The sequence below is a fragment of the Chrysemys picta genome, chromosome 8, assembly GCF_011386835.1.
Source record: "Chrysemys picta bellii isolate R12L10 chromosome 8, ASM1138683v2, whole genome shotgun sequence".
NCBI classification, from domain to species: Eukaryota; Metazoa; Chordata; order Testudines; family Emydidae; genus Chrysemys; species Chrysemys picta.
The window spans coordinates 96,013,630-96,038,655 of record NC_088798.1 but is presented as its reverse complement, the minus strand read 5'-3'; the positions used below and the strand labels follow the sequence as shown (position 1 = coordinate 96,038,655).

Sequence of the window (25,026 nt, the reverse complement as noted above, 5' to 3'; positions counted from 1 at the left end):
GCTTAGGATCCTAGCTCTAGAAACCTACCTTTGGAAATGTTAGAATCTCAGCCCCCATCTCAGTTTCTGCAAGGTCACTTTTCCTTTGTTGTCCCTGTGCTGGGATCTACCAGAGTCTGCATCTTAACCCGCCGAATAACTTAAAATGACAGCCTCCAAATGCATTCTAGAATGTCACTGGAGAAACTGCTGGGAAAATTTATTCCCAGGGCATGAGCGGAGGCAAGTTGTCTCAAGTCTGCAACATGTACTTCAATGTCAGCAAGCTCTACTTCCTTTTTCAATTTCCCCACTGGAGTCTGGAGCAGTCACAGCACTCTTAGGCAGCATGTTCACAGCACTGGGGCAGGGAGCATTTTAAATCAAGGAGTCCCACCTGCTAATGTGAGGCATTATTGCCACAGCTGAGTTTGGTAGCTCAGGAACGTCTCTCTCATGGAAGGGTATTAGAGCAGCCACGTTCCGTCCCTGGAATCTTTATAGCCTCTGGGATATCCCAGTAATAATATTCTGAGATTCCAAACTGGTTTGAGGCCCAACAAATCTGGAGTGAAATCCTGGCCTCATTGAAGACTATGGGAGTTTTGACATCAATGGAGCCATGATTTCTCCCACTGACTTTCATCTAAGTGTAGCCTTACAGTTGAATAACTCTCTATTTTACATTGTGTCCAGTTTTGGGCCCCACACTACAAGAAGGATGTGGAGAAATTGGAGAGAGTCCAGCAGAGGGCAACAAAAATGATTAGGGGGGATGGAGCACATGACTTATGAGGAGAGGCTGAGGGAACTGGGATTGTTTAGTCTGCAGAAGAGAAGAATGAGGGGGGATTTGATAGCTGCTTTCAACTACCTGAAAGTGGGTTCCAAAGAGGATGGATCTAGACTGTTCGTAGTGGTACCAGATGACACAACAAGGAGGAATGGTCTCAAGTTGCAGTGGGGGAGGTCTAGGTTGGATATTAGGAAAAACTTTTTCACTAGGAGGGTGGTGAAGCACTGGAATGGGTTACCTAGGGAGGTGGTGGAATCTCCTTCCTTAGAGGTTTTTAAGGTCAGGCTTGACAAAGCCCTGGCTGGGATGATATAGTTGGGAATTGGTCCTGCTTTGAGCAGGGCGTTGGACTAGATGACCTCCTGAGGTCCCTTCCAACCCTGATATTCTATGATTCTATGATCTCTAGGGCTGTTTTTGAGAGCAACAGTATTCTCGTAAGTGCTGTTTGAAATAATTAATATGTATTTACAATCCTAACTTCAGTTTAATGGAAGGTTGTTTTTTTTATTTGTTTTTGCCTGGGGATAGGATTAACCATTGCTCTTTAGGGAATGCTAGGACCAGTCTCCCTCCTATGCGCTCAGTTTGTGACCGGTACATTAGCTATAATTAGCTCAGCCTTTGTTTGGCATGTTTTGAAAAGAAAGAAGAATGTTGTGACCTAAACAGCTCAACCACAAGTTTAAGCTGGATACTTTTTCAAAGTGTGTGTGTTTCTATTTGCTGAATTCCTTTCCTGCATCCTGCTGGCTTTGTCATGCTACAACTTGCTATTTATTCCTGTGTAGGGACTTTTGTGCATATGGAGCTAGGGCAATATAGGGCCTCTGTGAGTCTTCGAAAACATGACTTAACTTTGATCTGTGGTTCTCTTACTCAGCAAACTGTATAGATAGGCACCGAGCTGTTCCCAAATCAGAAATGATTGCCACTGCAGCTCGATAGGGTACAGTAACTCCTCACTGAACGTTGTAGTTATGTTCCTGAAAAATGCGACTTTAAGTGAAATGATGTCAAGCGAATCCAATTTCCTCATAAGAATTAATGTAAATGAGGGGGTTAGGTTCCAGAGAAATTTTTTTCACCAGACAAAAGACTATAATATATATATATTTAGGGTTACCATATGTCCGGATTTTCCCGGACATGTCCAGATTTTTAGATCTTAAATTGCCATCCAGGAGGAATTTTTAAATAGATCAACATGTCCCGCATTTTGCTGGGTGAGGAGGAAGATGCAGAACCTACAAACCCGGGCAGCAGCAGGGAGCAGAAGTCTGGAGCTTCTGGGCTGTCTCAGCTGTTGGGAGAGGGATTGGAAGGGGGAGGGGGTGGAATTCTTGAGCCCACGCTGCCCTGGCAGCAGCCAGCAGGAGCGGAAGCCCCCAGGAGACGCAGGTTGAGGAAGCCTGGTGAGCAGGAGGACAGAGCTGCAGGGCAGGGCAGAAGTCCCCATCCCGGGCTGGAGGAGGAAGCTCGGGGAGCCACAGTAGGAGCTTGGGGCAGCAGGAGGACAGGGCTGCAGGGCAGGGCAGAAGTCCCCATCCCGGGCTGTCTCGGCTGGGGTGGAAGACAGTCAATTCCCAGCCTACTCGGAGCCTGGGCTGCCTCGGCCGTTGGGGAGGGGTGCGTGGAATTCCTGAGTCCCAGCTGGAGCAGGGGAGGAAGGATGGAAGTCCCCAGCCTGGGCTGCCCCAACCCCTTGCTGGAGCTGGGAGAGGCCCCAAGCCCAGGCTGCCCCGGCTGCTGCAGTGACTGGGAGCAGAAATACCTCCTCATTGATCAGCCCCATGCACTGTGCGGCTGCTAAGGTTGCAAGCACCTTGTCCTACTACTGCCCCAATCCCCAGGTGGACTTTCCATCCCTGGGGGGGGGGCTCCACATCTGGGTCGCCCAGGACAGAAGCTGCCAGGACCGGGGGATAAATCAAGGCCTGTGTCTGCACAGTGCTTTGCAGATGAAGCCAGCCAGCCACGAGCGAAAGGTTCTGCTTAACTTCACTGATTTGAACTTTTGCCTCTGCAACTCCTTGCACTGAAACAAAGAACCAGTTCCCATGTAAGCTGCAACTTCAGCCTGGCTGGGCATTGTCCAGAGCCAGCCCTAAACACCCTCTCCTGTCAGTTAGGGTTACCATACGTCCGGATTTTCCCGGACATGTCCTGCTTTTTGGTCCTCAAATCCCCGTCCGGGAGGAATTTCCAAAAAGCAGGACATGTCCGGGAAAATAGGGAGACATGGTAAGGGGACCGCCTCCTCCCCGGGCTCCAACTTTCCCGGCTCCCGCCGCTCTCCACCGCGGCGGGGGCCGAAGCAACTTACCTGCAGGGGCCAGGCTGCGGCTGTTCATTCTCCCCACCTGGGCAGCTGGACTCGGGAGCAGCCACTGCTGCAGCTCCCACTGCTGTGGGGGGAAGTGGCCAAGCATGTGGCGCTCAGCAGCTGCGGCTCTGGCGCCCGGGGCGTGAACCCCCTGAGCCCGGGCCTGCTGCGGGGACCCAGCTGGTGCAATCCTGCAGGCAGCCCCGGAGTGGGGGCAGCAGGCCCCAGCCCCCCCGTCCCGCTCAGGTCCTCCAGGGGAACGAACAGGGCTGCCGATGCCTCCGCCTTGGGGCTGCCCGCGGGATTGCACCAGCTGGGCAGCCAGCCCAGACGCGACTGGCCAGGGGCTGGGCGCAGCGTGCGTGCTGCTGAATCCCCGCAGCAGGCCCGGGCTCAGAGGGTTCGGGCCCGGGCACCAGAGCCGCAGCCGCCGAGCACCACGTGCTTGGCCGCTTCCTCCCCCCACAGCAGTGGGAACTGCAGCAGCGGCTGCTTCCGAGTCCGTCTGCCCAGGTGGGGAGAACGAACAGCCGCCACCTGGCCCCGCGGGCCGCCCCCCTACTCTCCCTCCAGGTACTGCCTGAGTCCTGCCTGCGCTCGGGGCCAGGCCAGACTCACTCACCCTGGCCCCGCGCTCTCCCTGTGTCTCCCGGGCCTCCCTCCAGCACTTGCGGAGGGAGGAGGAATGGGGGTAGGGTTGTTTTTTTTTGCTCTGCTCCACCCCCCGCATCCCGATATTTGACCTGGGTGATCTGGTCACCATAGGGGGTGGAGTTGGGGCGGAGGGCGGGGCCCGTGGAGTGTCCTCTTTTTGCAGTATTGAAATATGGTAACCCTAATACCTTATACACACAGTATAAGTTTTAAACAAACAATTTAATACTGGTACACAGTGATGATGATTGTGAAGCTTGGCTGAGGTGGAGGAGTCAGAGGGTGGGATATTTCCCTTACTGCTAAATGATGAACTAGCACTTGGCTAAGCCCTCAAGGGTTAACTCTCTCTCTACACAAGGCAGCAGGAATGGAGGGAGATATGCGCATTTCCCTTAAGTACACTGCCTTGTTAATTATATCAGCTTGCTGAGAGGGCAGCTGCTGCAAGCTCCCTCCATCCTGAGCCCTGCTCTATGGAAGATGGGGTAAGCAGGGTGCAGGATCAGGAGGGAGGGGGACACCCTGACATTAGCCCCCCTCTTCCTTCCCTCCCTCTGCACAGCAAGCAGGAGTCTCGGGGAGCAGCTCCAAGGCAGAGGGCAGGAGCAGCACATGGCAGTGGGGGGCAGGACACAGCTGAACTGCAGGCAGCTGCTGCATAGGGAACTTAGGGGAGCGGTCAGAGGGGAGCTGATAGGGGCTGTCGGTCCACCCTGGTTCCAAGCCCCCACCAGCTAGCTGCAACGGGCTGCTCTTCCTGCAAGCAGTGGACAAAGCAGGCGGCTGCCAAACAACGTTAGAAGGGAGCATTGCGCAACTTTAAAAGAGCATGTTCCCTAATTGATCAGCAATGTAACAATGAAACAATCTTAACCGGGATGACTTTAAGTGAGGAGTTACTGTACAAATAAAATCAACCTGCTCAATGGCGATCCAGATCTTCAGAGAGAAGCTGCTGGAGTGAGTGGGCCTACAGACACTGAGAAAAGGCTGGTTTGCAGTGGGAAACATGTGGGTTGGTGGTAAACAGGGCCGGCTCCAGGCACCAGCCCAGCAAGCAGATGCTTGGGGCGGCCAAGGGGAAGGGGCAGCACGTTGGGCTGTTCAGCGGCAATTCGGCGGCGGGTCCCTCTTGGAGGGAAGCACTTGCCGCCGAATTCCCACCGAAGAAGAAAGCGGCGCGGTGGAGCTGCTGCCGGAGTGCCGCTGATCGCAATTGCGATCGCAGCTTCTTTTTTTTTCCCCCTCTGCTTGGGGCGGCAAAAACCCGGGTGGTAACAAATGGGGCTTAGCCCAGGTCAGCTGGTTGGAGCAGGTATTAACCACAGTTACTGAAATGATGGTGAAGTCAGTTTGTCCCCAGCTGTGTTCACTGAGACTGCAAGCTCTTTGGGGCAGGCATTGGCTTTCTGTTCTGTGTGTGTACCGGGCCTAGCATAACAGGGCCCCGATCCCCGCCTCTTGGTGCTGGCGCAAAACAAATAGCAATACAAAACAATACAAACCTCTGGCGCATTGGAGAACAGATTGTTTGCGCTGCTGCCATGGCTGTCAGGCCATTTTGAGCCTGGGATTGGGGTGAGAGCCAGAGCGCTACTGTGTTACGTGTCTGGCGTAGAGGAAGGATCATGGCCCCCAGAGAGCACATCTGATTGCTGCTTCTCAACTCTAGGGCTGAGTTCTGTTTGGTTTGGCTTTTATGTTGTGAACTCGCTTGGTTTCCTTTACTGGTGACCGTTTCTCAGAGCAGCTTCCATGACAACAGGGAGATGAAGCCATAATAAGTGAATCAACCATAGAAAAGGTTCTGACTGGTGGCAGCTCTAATGTTTGGAATAATAGCTGTTTGAGAAACACTTAGTGATTGAAACACACTGTGTCCTACAAATGCAGGCCAAAGTGTGGCTGTTTGGCTACTCTTTGCTGCTAGTGCGGGGACACACATTTCCCTAAGAGGACCTCCCATGGCTGATGCTCCTGACCTGAGTGTATGCCCTCAGCTGTGATGACCACAGGCCAAAGTTAGGCCCTTCAAAAATGTGCAGCACCAAGCACATCTAAGCCCTGCCTGTGAGCATGCTCAGTACGAGTGTATACGTGGCTGTGGCCCCGCTCTCCTCTCCTGCCTTGAAGAGACTGACCATACTCTTGGTGGTTGTCCGTGAGCAGGCAGCGTGCCCTCGCACTACTCAAGCCAATGGGAGTTTTGTTGCTAGCTTCAATGGGAGGAGGAGTGGCCCTGGGAAGTGTGAGGACTATAACTGTGACTAGCCCCTGACAAGGGAGGAAAGCTACAGAGTACTAGTCAAACCAGCCTTACAGGATTGGGGGGGGCAGGAGTGGGGAGAGACTGAGTGTGTGTAGACAGACAGATATGATGGGCCAGACCCTATCCCTTGTAAAGGCAGTAGTGCAGAATAGCTTAAAGCCAGCTTAACTAGCCAGATGGGGAATTGCCCTGGTGTGGAGCTATGACATAATGGGATGCAATCCAGATCAGTGAGGAGCTGTGTCACCCCCTGCCCTGCAATCTTGGGTGTCTCCCAATGCTTTGCTGTTGGAGCTCCCACCTGGGCTGCTCGCGAACAGCCTGCTAGCTCTCTGGTCACACTCTGGCTTCCCAGCCTGGGTTACCATATGCATGGTGACCCCAATGCACTCTCAGTCTCCGATTCTCCTGAAAAACAGGTTTAGCACCGTCCAACTCTCTTAGTCCAGATATATTAAATCCATTGCCCCTCTAAGGGAATCAAGGAACTACAGCGTGCCACCTCAATTGGAATTACCCAAACAATTCACGATAGTGGATTAGTTTTGATTAAACAATAGAACAAGTTTATTTAAATTCAAAGAGATTTTAAATGAGTACAAGGCATTAAAGTCAGAAATGGTTACAAGAAAATGAAAATAAAATACTTCCTAGTACTAAACTTAACAAAAACTAGATTTGGTTTAAGCTGATGTTCTTACCACAGGTTTTCAGGACAATGCCGACCAAATCCTCAGGCCAGGATCTGCTCAACAGCCATTTTTTTTCCTGTTGTCTTAGTAGAAAAGAGAAGGAGAGAGAACTTGGGGTTTTTTTTGCCCTCACTTTTATAGTTCAATCACCCTTTGAAATGCATTGTTCTGAGAGTGACCTCTAGATAAAGTTCTTTCCAGCTGAGAGCAAGGAGACGTGAAGTCTAATGAGGAAGAAGTGTTATGCTGTTTCTTTTCACCTGTGTATGCTGAAATGCAAATTTTTTTTGTCTTCTTTCTTCGTGCTCTTGCTGTTTGAGGATTCATTACAGCTTATTTGCCAATTAAGGTAAACACACATCCCTTTGTTTAAGACAGGTTTGTTTGACCAGTTCTACCTAATTGGGGCTACATGAGTTTGAACACGCCTTTAACATCAGACATGGGGGATTTCATAACTTTACACACCATATTGCTATGTACGTTTCACCATATTGACCAGTGAGTTGTTAGTTTTCAAATGATAGCTCACAAGGCATATTTTGTACAAATATCTTTACAATAATGTGTAGGGTGTGAATACAGGGGTGCATTCAGTTACCAGGGAAATCCTTCTGGCCGGGTGCGATCACCAGCCAGGTGTAGAGCCAGCTACACTGGCCAGAGTATTATGTCTTAATTGGTTAATTTAACAGTGTTGTTAGAGCTATGAGAGCTAGTCAAAAATTGGAATTTCTATCCCATGGGGAATGATATTCAAATGTGTTTTCATGCAGTGGGATGAATAGTAGAAATATTAATTTTTGTTTTCTTTTGGAGTGGAAAGTTCAGAAAAACTATGATACAGCAATGTCAAAACGTTTCATTTCGGCTTGGTTCAGTATTAATCTATGTCACCTTGAGCTGCTGTGGTGCCTCATGGGAGTTGTAGGTCAGGTGCCACATCTCCCCATTCTCCTCTGTGGTCTAGACAAGTGGTTCTCAAACTAGCGCTGCCGCTTGTTCAGGGAAAACCCCTGGCGGGCCGGGCCGGTTTGTTTACCTGCCGGGTCCACAGGTTCGGCCGATCGCGGCTCCCACTGGCTGCAGTTCGCCGCTCCAGGCCAATGGGGGCTGCGGGAAGCAGCGCGGACCGAGGGATGTGCTGGCCACCCTTCCAACAGCCCCCATTGGCCTGGAGCAGCGAACCGCGGCCAGTGGGAGCCACAATCAGCCGAACCTGCAGAGGTGGCAGGTAAACAAACCAGCCCGGCCCGCCAGGGGCTTTCCTTGAACATGCGGCTCACCGGCTTTGAGAACCACTGGTCTAGACTGTACGTCTTCCATGATGCACCATGGCCCTGGGACTCCCATGAGGTACCACAGCTGTGCCCATGGAAAATGTTGATTTTATAGAAATTGCATTTCCTGTTCAAAACGCATTTTGATAGATATTAGAGCTGGTCAGGAATTCTCCATCTGTGCATATGGCCCCATCTCCATAGACCAGCAGTTCTCAAACTGTGGGTTGGGACCCCAAAGTGGGTCACAACCCCATTTTAATGGGGTTGCCAGGGCTGGTGTTGGACTCGCTGAAGCCCCCGTGCCCCACCACCTAGGGCTGAACCTTGAGCTTCAGCCCTGGGTGGAGGGGCTCAGGTTACAGGCCCCCTGCCTGGGGCTGAAGCCCTTGGGCTTTGGCTCTGGGCCCCCCCCCCCCCACTCTTGGGGTCATGTAGCAATTTCTGTTGTCAGAAGGGGGTTGTGGTGCAATGAAGTTTGAAAACCCCCGCCATAGACTCTTGGTGATGAGTATCTGAGCCCTGCACAAATATCAGTGAATTTATCCCACAACACTTCTCTGAGGAAGGACAGTATTATCACCCCCACTTTACAGGCAGGGGACTGATGCACAGGAGTAGATGACTTGTCTAAGCCACTCAAGATACCTGTTGCAGACCTAGATTTCCCAAGCCTCCTGCTTTCTCGTGCGTCCAAATGCTGCCATTGCCTTTGTCTCAAAATGCATCATCACACTGGACTCCTGCCTGGAAACAGAAATAGGAGTAATATTTAGGACTTATTTACACACATTTCTGTTTGCAACACCCTGAGTAGGCAGGCAAGAATTATTATCCCCATTTTACAGATGAATAAGCTGAGGCACACCATTGGTGACTAGTCCAAGACAACAGAACAAGCTGGTGACAGTGCTGGGATTAGAACATTAGTGTTCTTAGTTCCTATTCCCAGGATAAAGCCACTCGCCCTTACTATTCCTGAAATAGCTAATAATGCCACGGAGCTTTCTTTAATTATAATTTTGAAGAAATATAACTGTGACAATGACCATGTGGAAAAATAAGCATTTTAAAATAATAACTATGAGTGGATGTGTGGCGCTCTCTCTCTCATACAAACGCTCTCCGTCTCTCTCTTCTGAGTTTGGCAGTATCGGGTAGAACCATGCTCCTAGTAGCTCTCTTTTTTATAACCATGACTACATGAACTTAGATAATGTGAATAAAACGGTAACTTGACACCCTGACAGCAAATCATGTGATTTCAAAGAACAAACTAAACTGTGGTCAGGCAGCAGGCAGTGACATAGTTGGCTGCTGTGAAAGGCCTTCTAGAAGAAAAGTATTTGCTGTTCCTTTAAATGTGTAAGTTAAACATTAAATTATATAGTAGCGTGTTATCTTTGGAGTCAGGTAGGCTGGGTCACCTAGCCATAGATCTCCTGTAAATTTTGTATTATCAGGCTGGCAAACATAGTTTATGTTTCCAGGAAATCACAGGAAAGCAGAAAATTGAAAGGCAGAGCTAAACTACAGACCAGCTAAGGAGTTTGCCTTGGGTAGAGAAGGCAAATAATTCCTGGGTTAATGAAGCTGAGCATAAAAGCCCTATCCCAAACCCATAAGAGCAGTACAATTATCTGACGTGACTCCGGATGTTCTCCTGGGCTTGGCTCGTCGTCCACGAACAGAGGCACATTGGTTTCAGGCTACAGCCCTGTCGGATTGGACCGCTGTTACACATCAGACTAGTTTTCTGGCCTGTATCAGCAGAATTTCCTGAGCACTCTAGCAGATGCAACACAGATATTCCCAAACCAGAATATAATCAGCCTCCCCAGTTGCAGTTGGCTGTGCTCTAGCTTGCTTGCTGCGTGATGCAAATGTGGCGGGCATTGAGAAGAGTTTCAATAGGCTCTCAGTTTCTAATGGGGTTGGGGTCTCGTATTGTAAAATTTCAGAGCAATGTGGGATTTTAACTATGTGCTTTCCATTGACTGTAGTGGGCTTCTTGCAGCCAAAACCTATACATGCAACTGATGGCCAACTAGTCTTCATGCCATTGTTCCAACTGCTTTTTCATCCAAAGGCCAAACGCTCTGCTGACACAAATGGGTGCAACTCCAAATGTGGCCCCAGGATTCTAGCTTTGTCCTGTTTCCAAACAATCGCAGCACAGAGCTGGTCAACTTAATTAGACTTTTATTGTTGAAAAATGGCTTATTAAATAAAAATAAAATTCAGGGTTTCAACTTTTTCTATCAACATTTTTCTCAGAATTTTTCATTTATCATTGTTGAGTGTTTGGTTTTGCCTCCTTTGTTTTTCCTTTTTCATCTTTCCTTTTGGGTTTTCCCCCATCATTTTTGAAAAGTTGAGGGGAAATTTCCGTTTTCAAAAATTGACTTGAAAAATATTTCATGAGCGTTTTTTGAAAATATAAAAAACAAAGGCAGAACACACGCAACTTTAAACTTTTGAAATTGAGAAATTATTCTTTTATTTTTCAACCAGCCTTTTTGCCAGCCTTACAAAATCTGTGCAAAGGTTTGTACGTCTCCATTATTTTTCGTTCCCATTCCTTTGGAAAAACTACAGATTCTGATATCATTGCTGCACTTACAGTTCTCTGAGTCATCGCTCTGAGCAGGTCTAGACCACACAGTGGAAAAAGCACCTGTACCCAGTCTATACTAACAATGGAGCTACACCAGTGGCGGGAGAGAATTCGCCAAAATTCTCAGTGTAGACATGGTCTAGTTGGGAGGGCTGGCAATGGTTTAACTTTCAATGTCAGTGGATTTTGGTCAGTCTGGATTTGCGTTCCATCTTGGATGAATACCCCTAATGGTCCCAAATTTTGGACAGCTCCATTCACTGATCTGCTATTCTGAACTGAAAGAGACTGGTTAAAAAGAGGCACAAATATGGAACAACTGCAAAGCCATACAGTACATGGTCATTTAACTATGTTGGTCCCCCAGGTCTAGGTGGTGAAGAACAGAGTGCAACTCAAGATGTATATTAGGGTTACCATATTTTAAAAAAACAAAAAGAGGACACTCCATGGGGCCCCGGCCCCGCCCCAACTCCGCCCCCAGCCCTGCCCCAACTCTGCCCCCTCCCCTGAACGCTCCGCCCCCGCTCTTCCCCCTCCCCTGCTTCCCGCGAATCAAATGTTTGTGGGAAGCCTGAAACAGGCAGGTAGCAGGTAAGCTGGGGCTGGGGCGGGGGGGGGGGGCGCGAGGAGGCGTGGCCCAGTCCGGCCCCACCAGCCGAGTGGCTCTGGCCATGGTGTCTCCGGCCTGGCCCGGCTTGGCTCAGGCCCTGGGGCGCCAGCCCCAGTTCCGGCCGAGCGGCTCCGGCCCGCCCCAGCGACTCCAGCTGGCGACCCAGCGGCCGAGCACCTCCAGCCCCAGTCCCAGCGGCTCCGGCCTGGCTCGGCTTGGCCCCTGGCCCTGGCCCTGGGCGAGCAGCGCCGGTCAAGCATCCGCAGCCCTGGTCCCAGTGGCTCCGGCCCAGCTTGGCTCGGGTCCCAAGCGGCGCCAGCCGAGCACCCTCAGCCCCGGTCCCAGCGGCTCCGGCCCGGCTCAGGCCCCAGTTCCGGCCGAGCGTCTCCGTCCCGGCCCTGGCCGAGCGGCGCTGGCCGGCAGCCAAGCACCGCTGGCCCCAGCGTCTCTGGCTCCGGCCCCAGCGGCTCCAGCCCGGATCCAACCCCCATGACCCCTCCCTATTTTCCCAGACATGCCCAGCTTTTTGGAATTTCCTCCCGGATGGGGATTTGAGGACCAAAAAGCTGGACATGTCCGGGAAAATCCAGACGTTTGGTAACCCTAATGTATATAGCTTTCTACCAGTGATGTAGCTAAGAATGGAAATTTAGGTGGGCCCCAATCTATGTTGGATGGGCAATGACCTATTGTCTGACATCTCAGTAAATCATCTATATTGTAAATGATTAAAAACAATTAAAACTCCAAATACATTGAATATCACCCCTGTACATCCCTTTAATAAGTATTTATTTTTAAAACAGGCGGTTAACAAATTTATATACTTAAACAGTGGATGTAGCCCAGGCCCCACTGTGGCTACCCCCTGCTTCCTATCTGGATGGCTATATAATGTGGATATAGAGAAACCTAAATTGTAACTTTCATGCTTAGCTGTAGCTCCTCTCAAAGACCTCATAGGTGATCACCCATTTAAAAAATGGCTTTTGCAGACTCGAGGGGAAGATCAAAGACCATATGAAGTTCAAAGATTATTGCTGCTTACTATATGATCGCTGAATTCGCAGTCTTGTGATAGTTTGTTTGCTTTCTTTGAACAAGGACTGAAGGTCACACAAAATTCAGTCACTTTAATTCTGTCTAAATGTATCAGAGTTTGCACTAGGCAAACTGAAAGGGGTTAAAGAGGAAAATTCCATCTCTCAGATTTTAGGGCCCATTCAGTTTAAAGAGCATTCACCTCCAGGGCAAAAGGAAGCTGTAGTAGAAGACAGGCAATTGCTTATTTTTGTCCTGTAGATCTCTCTCCTAAGAATACCTAGTTGGCAGTGACTTGTCTTCCTCGTGTTGCATTGCAAATTTGTAATCCGGGATTTGTTCTGCTGACCTTTAGTTGAAAAGCCTGTTGTTTGGATTACTTGGATAATATTATTATTTGAACAGCCGTCTCAGGAGTTTAACCTATTACTATAATAAAATGAACAGGAGTACTTGTGGCACCTTAGAGACTAACAAATTTGTTAGTCTCTAAGGTGCCACAAGTACTCCTGTTCTTTTTGCGGATACAGACTAACACGGCTGCTACTCTGAAACCTATAATAAAATGGGGGACTTTGGGGAAGGGTTGGAATGGGAGCAGGGAAAGGGTGGGGGCCCCTGGAGAGTGTCCTCTTTTTTTCAATGTTCAAATATGGTAATCCTAGTCAAGTTGCTGTGCATTACTTAATTAAAATTGTTTCATACATAAATGATTTTCATAGTATTTTAAATACAGTAGAACCTCAGAGTTATGAACACCTTGGGAATGGCGGTTGTTCAGAACTCTGAAATGTTCAGAACTCTGAACAGAATGTTATGGTTGTTCTTTAAAAAGTTTACAACTGAACGTTGCCTTTATACAGTTTTGAAACTTTACTATGCAGAAGAAAAATGTTGCATTTAATCATCTTAATTTAAATGAAACAAGTACAGAAACAATTTCCTTACCTTGTCAAATCTTTTTTTAAACTTTCCTGTTGTATTTTTAGTAGTTTATGTTTCACACAGCACTGTTCTATATTTGCTTTTTTTTTTTTTGGTGTGTCTCTGCTGCTGCCTGATTGCATATCTCTGGTTCCAAATAAGGAGTGTGGTTGACTAGTCAGTTTGTAACTCCGAGGTTCTACCGTATGAATTTCTAGCACTGTTGTTATTGTTCATTTAGTGTTCTGCAGCTTTTGGCTACATATGAAAATAACGTGTGAAGAACTGGGAGTCCCACGGTCTGCATATTTCAGAGACATACATACTACAGCTGCTGAGAAAATGTTTTATTTTCCTGAATTTTTTTTTTGACAAAAACTTAAAAAAAAAAAACCCTGTCTGTCAATATTGTATTGCAGAAAATGTCAACATTTAATTGAAAAAATATTTTGGATGAAAAGTGAAAATTTCCTTGAAAAGCAGAAACTTGCCTCAAAAAAAAATTTTTTTAATTAAAACCTCAGTTTTCTCAGGAAAGGCAGTTTTGATGGAAAGTTTTTGACCAGCCCTAGCCCACCGCAAAGAGCAATTTTAAGAGCTATAGAGCCCAATAGCTTCCCATTCTTGGGCCCACAAAAAATGGCAGGCACAGTTAATTGGAGGCTAATAGCACTTAGCTGTTGAATGCTTGACTACATCTCTGAAAAGTACTTAGATGTCTATGTGCTATAAAATACACCCAAAAATGGAGTTGAGACCTTTCCTGAATTGGACCATGTTGCTAAATCAAACCCACTTTAAGAAGCATACAAAGTTGTGAACACTATTGAAGAGGGAAGTGTTTGAATTAGAAGGAGCTGTTTGCCACAGCTTTCTTGACTTGGTGCTTTATGCTTCTACTGTTTTGCTACAGCAGATATTTGCACAACTTTATTTACTATGATTTAGTTTCATTTCCCCTTTATTTATAGTGATCCTGAAATGGCCTTTTTTTTGTGTGCCTAGACTCACTCTTCTCTTCTCTCTCAGACTCTACTAGTGTGAGTAACATTAACATGAGTGAATGTGACTCTCAGGCAGTGATGGGAAAATAGAGCCCTCCAGTTACATCACTATACAGCGCTGTAACACAGTAAACAGCAGTATATGTATTGAGTTGGGCAACCTTAAAAGTGATTAGCTGTTGCTTCCTTCCTTTTCGTGTTAATGGAACACTTGTTTCTTAAGTTGAACACTTTACCCTTCCAGTTCAATATGTTTCAAGTATCTATTTAAAAGAAGGTCACACCATGAACCTTTGAGATGTGCTATGAACCTGAAAGGTGCATTGCCTACAAGGGAATCCTGCAAATAATCCTGACGGTAGCACTAGAATTAGAGCTCCGTATGATTCCCTAGTGTGTCTTTCTGTTCTAAATTGCTTATAATCTTTGTTTTTTATTGTTGCATAGCGGAGGCTGCTTTTGTCTGAGGCGCTCAGGGTACTCTATAAATGGTAATGGTAAGTACAACCCTGTGAAATAGGCGAGTATTAATATTCCCATTTTACGGAGAAGGAAAGTACAGAACAGAGAATTGTGAATTGTGGCAGATTTCCTTTTACCCTGTGCTTTAACCACTGCAGAAAGTTTCCTTTTCCTTCATCATTTTTAAAAATTCTTTTTCCTTTTATGCTTGCTTATTTACCCACAATAGTGCCCCCGGAAGGCAGAAGTCTTGGTCGTATCTGGGATGGGCACACAGACCTCACACTGACCAGGAAGGGGTTAATGAGAGGGTGTGGTCCCAATCAGCCCCACCCTGGCCATTACACCTGTGCAAGTTGTCATGCTGGGAGAGAGATAAATGAAGAAAAGCCCACTCAGCCGTGGCTGGTAGGAAGAGTGACTAGTTCTACGAAGGGAAGTCTGGCCCGGGCTAGAGCCTCACCAGAGACTGGCTTGATGCTGCCTGGAAGGAAGGATCAGCTGGAGCTAGAACCTAAATAGAGACGACACAGTGTTGGAGCCTCCTTGGGGCAGTTAGGTCTGGGACAGGAGCTTTTAGTGTCTCATAACTAGTTTGGCTCCCCTTTATTTTGGGACTGGCAGAAGAGTCAGCCAGGGCAGACAGTGTGAGACAGGCCTAGCTGCAGGTTATGGTAAGAAGCAGCCCTGGGACACAGCTCGGGAGTCTGAACAAACAGACCTCCTCTGTTCCATGCAGGGTCCCTGGGCTGGAACCCAGAGCAGAGGGCTTGCCTGGGTTCCCCTACTGGCCCACCTAGGGTGGAGATAGGAAGACCCTAGAGCCAAGGACTGATGGGCACCAAATCCTTGAAGTTGGGACAAACCTTGGGTGTGATGCTGCCAGGCCACTGATGTGCTGGACTTGGGTTTCCCCAGAAGGGGCAGCATTAAAAGTGACCTGGCTGGTGTGGGCCAAACAGGGAGCACCAAAGGAGGAGGAGGTGGGGAGCTGTTACACCACACCTCACCACAAGGGAGAAGACTCTTTCACAGCATCATTGACTCATGAGACTGGCCTCACTGGCATCTATGTAGCTAGCCGTTCAAGTGGCATAAATTGATTGCATGTTTTTTCCTCACTTTTTTTGTGTAGTTATCAGAATAACTCTAATCCTAACACATGGGATAATAAGGTATCTGATATTAAGCAAGCCTTCACAAAGTCTCAGGAAACAGAATAAATGACATGTCCTGTAGGGAAAGTAGACGCTTGAGCCTTTCTGCAGAGACAGCCCTATCTCCGCATTTTTCTGGATTTTCATTGAATCTCAAAGCAATGGTTTTCAGTTCCCTCTCATCAGTTGTGTGTTGCATTGTTCTTATATGCTCTCGTGGGTGGAATTCACCCCTGGGCAGAATTTACAAGATCTATGAACCACTTACATCCTTAAAATGAGAGTTAAGTGGTGTATAAGCTTTATGTTCGTCCATGGCACAGTGGTACATTTCAGCCCTGATGTAAACCCCTCCTGGAATAATGGCATTTCTAGAACTTCTCAAGCAATTCTGGCATGGTTAAAATCTTCTATTTAGACAGTCTTCCCAGAATCCGGAATGAATCCAGAGTTAACAAACGGCATCCCTTTAAAAAATACAGTGACGGTAGAAATGTGTGGGTAAGGAGTATCCATTAACTATATAAAAGGAAGGACACCGTGGCCAAAGCAATGAGAACTGAAATACTAAATCCTTGGCTATTAATAGAGAACTCGATTATGGATCCTTTACTCATGGGGTGAGCACAGTGGGACTACTTTTGAGAGTAAGTACTGGCCAGGCAGGATGTTATGTAACATTGCAAAAGACACACGTATATATTGGGGGGGGGGGGTGGAGGGGGAAGATGGATACATAAGCATCTATCCAATTTATCTTGCAATGTGGGAATTGCCGGGCTGGATCAGAATAATGATCCTTCTTGTCCAGTATCCTATCTATAGCAGCCAGTACCAGCTGCTTCAGGGGAAGGGGCAGGAAACCCTGCAGTAGGCAGTTATGAAATATCCTGCCTATAAGGAAAGTTTCTTCCTGACCCTTATTAGCTAGTGGTTGGCTTGTACCCTGAAGCAGGAGTGTTTCATATCCTCTGAGGGCTAGATTCCCAGAGGAACTGCGGCGCAGTGATGCTGGGCCTTGGCATACTTAACTTTTAGATGCTTAGAAAATCACTGTGATTCACAAAGCCTATAGCATAAATGGGGAGAGAGAGGTGCTTCTGAATGGGATTCACAAAAGCCAGCATGCTAGGCAGCTCCTCGCCTAAACCAGCCAATGGGAGAAGCCAACTTGAGGGGGTTGTGCTGAGACCCACCCCTCTCAGAGATAGGTGCCTAACTCAGGTGTGCAGGGAGGCACCTCCCTGTGCTTGGGATTCTCAGCTGCAAACCTTCTCTTGGTGTTAAGATGCCTATGCTGTTTTAGCAAGGGGCGGGGAGGGACCCTCCTAGCTTTTAGCTCAGTGGTTAGGGTGCTCACCTGGAATGCAGGACACCTGAGGGGGAGAAGGGATTTGAAGTGGTATCTGCCACCTCTCTGATGTGTGCCCTAATCACAGGACTACAGAATATTCTAAGGTGGGGCTTCCTCATTCTCTCCTGTGTATGCTGTTACACTGAATAAAATTTTTTTAAAAGTCATTGGAACAGAGGGACTGGGTCCTGGACCACCCAGGTGAGTGCTCTAACCACCAGGTTCCAGAGTCATTATCATGCTTTCTCTCTCCCTCTGGCCTAATAATTCTTTCATTCTTTATCCAAAGTAGTTTCAACAGGAGAGACTGAGGGAGCCCCACAGAATAGCCCATAGCTCAGTGTTTAGGGCACTCACCGGAGAGGTAGCATATCCCGGGTCAAATTCCTTCTTCCCTTTGCGGGGGAGGGATGGACACTTGAACTGGGGTCTCCTGTATCCCAGGTGAGAACTAGGGTTGCTAAGTTTCTAATTCCAGAAACCAAACACCCTAGCCCCGTTCACTGCCCCGTCCCTTCCCTGAGGCCCCCGCCCCTGCTCACTCCATCCCCATTCCCTCCATCACTTGCTCTCCCCCACCCTCTCTTACGTGCTCATTTTCACTGCAAGGCCCAAATGGGCATATTTATTGTTTAGACAGATGTTTTATGCTAAGTTCAGGTTTTATTTGTTACAGAATGCTAGAGCTGGCAGCAAATAGCAAAAAAAAAAAAAAAAAAAAAAATTAAATTTCACAAAGGTTTCCACGATTCTTTCCCACCCCTTTTCCCATTTTTTGTGACCAGCTCCATGTTTTTTGTTCACTAAAGTTATTGTAATTTTATGTGTGGAATTAGGACCACACATTATCACAGCTGCAATGGGTCCATTAAAGGCCCACTCTTGAAGCCTAAATACAAATCCATAGAGCACAACCTCAGAAATGCACACCTGTCCAGATACCTATATAAATAAATCTGTAGAAACAGTCTCCCACACCTATGTGCAGATACACACATGTATTCATGTGTACACATCTAGCATGCACTAACACATATTTCAACATTATTTAATATTACAATTGTTGTTTAGTGCCTAGAGACCCCAACTAAGATCAGGGCTCGAGGGTGGTAGGTGCTGGACATACACATAAAAAGAAAGAGTCTGCAATAAAGAGTTTATAAGGAGCTAGACAAAGGTGGGGAGAAATGTGTGATATATTGGCCCTTCTACAATTCCTAGTCAACAACATTCACTGTTTAAGAAATAATACATTTCTTTTAGAGTTCCCTTCTCTTTTAAAAACTTGTTATGAAATGAATACACACATATTTTATGTCATCAATTTTTGTGTGTGCAAGCCAGCAAAAGGAATAAGAGTCAGAGTTAGATGGCAAATTTTATTCACACAGGTATACACACATGCAGCAATACACACATCTCCCTACACAAAGATACACAGTCTCTTACACATATACCATGCATGCACACACTTGCCTACACAGAGACACTTTTTCATACACTTTTCCAGGGGCTGCTGTGGTCTGGAGGGGAAAAGATGGGGTGGGAGTGAAGGAGAGAGGATGGGGAGGGAAAGAGGCCAAGGATGAGAGCAGGGTGGGGGTGGGAGGGGGCAGTGAAGGAGAGAGGAGAGGGTTTGGGGGGGTATGTGGGGTGGATGGGGATGCAGGCGGAGGCAGAAGGCTACAGATGCATGCGGATGTTGGGGGCAAAGGAGTGTATAGGGACATAATGGGAGTGTAGCAGAGTATGGAGGTGAATGGGTGCAGGGCTGTGAGGTGAGGGACATAGGGATGGCGGCTCTGAGAGGTGGAGAGGATGGGTGGGAGAGCGCTGTAAGGGGTACAGGGCTGGCATGGGTAGGTGTGGGGGGCAGGACAGGATGGAGGAGGGATGCAGTGAGGGGGATGGGAGTGCAGGGGGTTTGGGACAGGGAGGGATGCAATGATGGGCTGATGGGAGTGGGGGGGGTGGGATGGGGAGGGATGCAGTGAGGGGGATGGGGATGTGGGGGGTTGGGGCGGAGGGGTGTAGAGGGATTGGGACAGGGAGGAATGCAGTGACAGGGGATGGGAGTGCGGGGGGATTGGGACAGGGAGGGATGCAGTGACGGGGGATGGAGGGTGATGCAGTGAGGGGGATGGGAGTGCAGGGGGGTTGGGACAGGGAGGGATGCAGTGATGGGGCAATGGGAGTGTGGGGGTGGGATGGGGAGACCCCCCCCCCGGCCGCCGCTAAGGCTACGAGCCGGACATGCAGGCTGCTTCCTGACCTGGGAGCAGCGCGGTGGCTAGCAGGGAGCCTGCCAGCCCTGCTGCACAGATTGACAGCGCCACCAACCAGACAGTCAATGGCCCGGTCAGCAGTGCTGACGGAGCCGCCAGGATCCCTTTTTGACCAGGTGTTCCAGTCCACAACCAAACACCTGGTCACCCTAGTAAGAACCTTAACAACTGGGCTACAAGTTTGAGGGAGGGCCTCCTGCTCCTCCATCTCCTTCAGCTGTTTTGTGTAAGTTCCCCTCTTGGGGCTAGATCTAGTAGGTAAGCTCTGAGCACGCCTATGGGATTGGGCCCTGCAGGTGAATTAGGTGGAGTAACTCCTATCTTCCCCCCCCGTTTGTGCATCACACTGGGTATGCCTATATATGATGGTAGTGCTTGTTGTGTGACAGACCTATCAGCTAGGATGATTCCCTCTAATAACCACAGCAAAATGTGTTCATGTACCATTGCTATGAGAAACATCTTTAGTTCTTCACAAGAAGAATCTCTCTCTCTCTCTCTCTCTCCCTCCCTCCCCTGATAGGTGTAACTGTTGCTAGGTTATCAGTAAAACTGGCTGTGTGTGAAAACAAGTGGAACTAGTGTCATGAACTTGCATTTGTTAGGGGAAGTGCTGATGCAATACTTTGCACAGATGTGCCAGGCAGGTAGCCAGATTTCACTTCGACTGCTGCAAAAGCCTAAAAGTGGGATTTCCTAGGTGAGAAGTTGGCCGCTGAAGTGGCCTGTGTGTTGTGGCACGACTCCCTCAGTCTGTTTCTGTATTTGAAGTGATCCTGCCGTATTCATGAAATGGACTCTGTCCCAGGAATGTGTTTATCTAACGAGTGCTGCTGGCACTGTACAAATGCCTGTGTGTTCATAAACTTCAAATGTGTTTTCAACAGAATCTGGGGATTTGAAAACCTTCACACTACTTAGTTTGCAATCAGTCCCGCTTTGATCCAAATATAAGAAACTACAAATACTAGAGTCAGCAATGTATGCTCTATCATAGCTGAGTGGCACGTCATTATCTCCACGGTAATATGCATTCACTATATTCAAGGCAATCTTGCAGGACACAAAAAGAATCTGCATTTTGCTCGCGCCCTTTGCATGTTATGATAGATGCGCTTCATCTGCTTCCAGTGCTACATAGCTTAGGAATTAGCATAGATTCTCTTCTTACCTGAATCAGGTTAGGGAGTTGCTTTGGGTTGCTTATTCCCCAAGTCTGGGGGATGAGAGTTGGAAGTGGAAGGTCACAAGGTGACTGCTGCTTCCTGCTAAAATAATAATAAAAATACTTTTCAATTGTATAGTATGTCCTGTATGATGATATCAACCCCCCCTTTTAAAAACATGAATGATTTTGGGGGAGTTCTATGGCCCGTGTTATACAGGAGGTCAGACTGGGTGATCACAATGGTCCCTTCTGGTCTTGGTAGCTGTGAATGAATTGTGTCTCTCAGCACTCCTGCAAGGTCCAATATATAATAATTTCATCTTTCTGAATGAGGGAGCTGAGACACAGGGGGGTTAGAGTTTCATCAGTAGTTTTTGGTGTCAGTGTTTTTAGGTGCCTCACTTAAGACAGCCCACTTCACTTCAGAAGTGCTGATCACCCACAGCGCCAGTTGAAGACAGTAAGCTATTTGTGTTCAAGCCTTCTGAAAATAAGGTCTTGGGGCCAACATTTTCAAACATAGGTGCTTCATCTCAAGCACCTAAATCCCTACTTAGGCCATGTACAAGAGTTTGCCGGGGCTCGACCCTCTCCGGGGTGACGGGGAGCCACACCGACTCACTACCCACCAGGGCTGGTTTCCCCGGCGGTCCTTGCTGTCCTGAGGGGCACAATAAGCCCGACTCTAGCTTCGGGCGGACAACAACGTTATGTCAGTGCTCAGACCCTCAGTTGGGGCTGAGCAACAGTAAAAGGTATTTCAGCCCGGGCCCTCGGTCAGAGTGGGGCAACAAACGCTGGGACAGGCGCTCTGGCCCTCAGTCAGGGCTGAGCAACGGTATAACCTAAGCCACGACAGGCCTGGGAGAGGGGGCCCTCCCACTCCACTGCGTCCCAGCCCAGGCCTGGGAGACAGGCCCTCCCACTCCACTGCGTCCTAGCCCAGGGCCCTAGCAGCGGCAGAAGGCCCGCTGCTTAGTCAGTGGGGATCCTGGCCACAACACACTGACATAGGCTCCGGTAATGCTGCAGCCAGACTGGGGTCGGCTGCCCCAGGGCTACTTCCACCCTCCCCATCTGGGCCTACCTGGGGGCTGGTGTCGGCCTCAGGGCGGGGTCCTGGACCATGGGTTCGTCCGGCCAGGCGTCGTTCGGCAAGTCCGGCAACTCCTCCGGTTAGTGGGTGTAGGGCAGGCTCGGCGGCTCCACCGGGTGGTGGGCGCAGGGCAGGCCCGGCGGCTCTTGGCGGCCGCCCCGGGTCGCGGAGGTTTCCCCGCCCCGAGCTAGGCTGGAGACGTCTGGTCTCTTCGGCGGCTGGGGCCTGACTGAGTTCTGAGGACCAGCCTTTATGCTTCCAGGTCGCCGCCTGACCCCCTGAGGGGCGGGCTCAGGGCTCCCTGACTCCGCCCACTGCGGCCTCCGGATGGGCTCTTCCCTCTCCGGGGCGACGGGGAGCCGCACCGGCTCACTACAGGCCCCTAAACAAGTGGCCTGATTTCAGAACTGCTGAGCAGCTTCTGTTAACTTCAGCAGGGCTGTGAGTATTCAATAGCACCAATAATCAGGCCACTTATTTAGGTGGCTAAAGATGGGTGTGGGTGACTAACGTTAGGCACCTATATCTGAATATTTTAGCCTTAGGGTATGTCTACAGTACAGCGGCACAGCTGTAGCACCATCGTGCAGAAGCTTCCTACATTGACGGAAGGGGTTTTTCTGTTGATGTAGTTAATCCACCTCTCTCAGAGACAGTAGCTATGTCGATGGAAGAATTCTGCATCTATACGGTGGGTTAGGTTGACCTCGCTGCATCACTCAGGGCTGTGAAATTTTTTTACCAGCCTTGAGTGAGGTAGCTGTTGTGACGGGTTGGACCCCGCTTCTGGGATGCCACCTGATGTACTGGGATTTCACTGAGCCTCTCCTGCTCCATCAGCCTGGGTTCCCACTCCCTGTTTTGCTGAATTAGGCTCTTGGGCCTCTTGCAGCACACGTACACACAGGCAGGGCCATACCCAGATGCAGCCATAAACTGAAGTCAGCTCTGTGCACACCCCTTTTGGGAGACAAACCCAAAATAATACTGTCTTGCACTGTATAGAAAAATCTGCACAGCGCAAGCTGATAAAAATCCGCCCTCTTCCTCAATGTGAAGAGAGATATGCATGACTCCTTCCTCCCAGTTAGAAATTACATAAACTGGATTTAATAATAAACAAAATAAGTTTATTAACTACGAAAGATAGATTTTAAGTGGTTAGAGGGATAGCAAACAGAACAAAGCAGATTGCCTTAGTAAATAAACAAAAGCCTCAAACTGACACACTAGATCGGTAGGATACAAATTAATAAATTCTCATCCTGACTGATAAACAGGCTGGCAGATTCTTAAGGCACAAGTTGCCTTGGCTTTCCCAGGTTTTCTTACACAAGCTAAAAATCCTTCCAGCCTGGGACGATCACTTCCTACAGTTCAGTCTTTGTTCCTCAGGTGATTTCAGGTGTGTTGTTGTAGGGAGAGTGACGACCCCTATGTTGTCATTGTTCCTTCTTTTATATCTTCCCCCCATTTGCTGGAAAGCTTTTTTGCTGTGACTTGGATCAAACAGTTCCCATTGTGTAGAGCTATCTCTGAGAGGTGTCTATTGCACACAGTTCCTGGGGTAATCCTTATGCTTGTGTGCATTTCTTCAATAAGCCACCAACATTGTTTGGCCTCATCCAACGTAGCACATTTGAAATACAGAGACATGGTCAATATTTCCCGCTTCAGATACAAAAATGATACATGCATACACATTGGATAAACACAGTCAGTAAATTATAACCTTTCCAATGATACCTCACAAGCCCCATCTTGCATAAAGTATTTCTTAGTTATACCACATTCATATCATAACCATATTTCCATGAAGAATATGGGGTGTAACATCACCGCTATGTCAGTCTAATTTTTAAATGTAGACCAGGCCTAAGCATTTAAATATGGACCCCCAAAATCTAGGGCAATTTTTAAAACTTTGCCCAAGGTCACACAAGATGTCTACGGCAACGCTAGAAATAAAAGTTAACCCTCCTGACTTCAGTGGGTTATTCTCAAGACCATCAGTCCCCAGAAAGAGCACTTGCTGCTGGCTGAGCCATGGAATAACATTGGTATCTACACTCTTGGTGAGTGTTGCATTCGTGGTTGGTGTAGGGAGATAACTTAGAAAAAAAGAGAAGGGGAATCCTAAGGGCTGGGTGTTGTGGTGGGCTGCAGGGAGAACAATCACACTCAAAGTTAAGGAAAGTGTGAGTTTAGTATATAGAGCTATACCTATCTCCTAGAACTGGAAGGGACCCTGAAAGGTCATCGAGTCCAGCCCCCTGCCTTCACTAGCAGGACCAAGTACTGATTTTTGCCCCAGATCCCTAAGTGGCCCCCTCAAGGATTGAACTCACAATCCTAGGTTTAGCAGGCTAATGCTCAAACCACTGAGCTATCCCTCCCCACTAATGTTTCTAATGTGCTCCGTCCAGTGACAGGCAAGGAGAGGAAAGTGTGCCAGGAATGCTTAGAATTATTGCCTCCCCTGGAAATCCTAACAAAGGCAAATGTTGCTTGCCTTTAACATTGCATTTGGAGAACATCTCCTCCAGAACATGGGTTTGTGGGTTCTTTGTGAAATTTATTATGATTGTTGGTTTTCATGCTTTTCCTGAGCCTGCATCTGGAGATACTTATCTTTGTATTGTAAACTGCTGAATCACTGTAAAAAAGCTACTTCTGAAAACAGGAACTTGAGGTGTTTTTCAAATTAATTGCTAAAAAGTTTATATTCTCCATCTGCTTCCACAGTTCAACTCCCTCTGGCCAAAAAAAACTTGCTAGCTACCTTGAGTTTATAAAATGGACATGTACATGAAGGAAACAAAGCAATTTTTACAGAACATGGCTCAAGTATTTGGATTATTTAAGGTCTGGGGATTAAGGGTAAAATTTCCAAAAATGCGTAAGTGACTTAGAAGCTTACATCTCATTTTCAGAAGTGACTTGGACATTTAGGCACCTAAGTGCCATTGACTTTTTATGAGACTTTATTCCTAAGGCCCAGTCCTTAAAGCAGTTTTGGCTTCTAACTTTTATTGGAATCAGTAGAAGTTAGGTGTCTATATGTCTTTTGATGATCTGGATCTTGATTTTAATGGGTGTTCGGAGCCTAGATGCTTTTGAAAATTGCACGAGGTGCCTAAATACCCCTAAAAACCTGGCCCTAATACCTTTGTCACTTTTGAAAACGGGACTATGGCCTGGTCTACACTTAAGTTAGGTAGACTTAGGCTAGGTCTACACTAAGGGGGGGTGTTTCGATTTAAGATATGCAAATTCAGCTACGCAAATAGCGTAGCTGAATTCGGC

The 25,026-nt window shown here is 48.0% G+C and overlaps 1 long non-coding RNA gene across 2 annotated transcripts in view; it reads left to right on the top strand.

Annotated features, from left to right (window-relative positions):
* The window catches only part of LOC101932939 (uncharacterized), a 78,653-nt gene that overhangs the window by 15,307 nt on the left and 38,320 nt on the right, over positions 1-25,026 (top strand). The gene's annotated exons all lie outside the window — the stretch shown is intronic.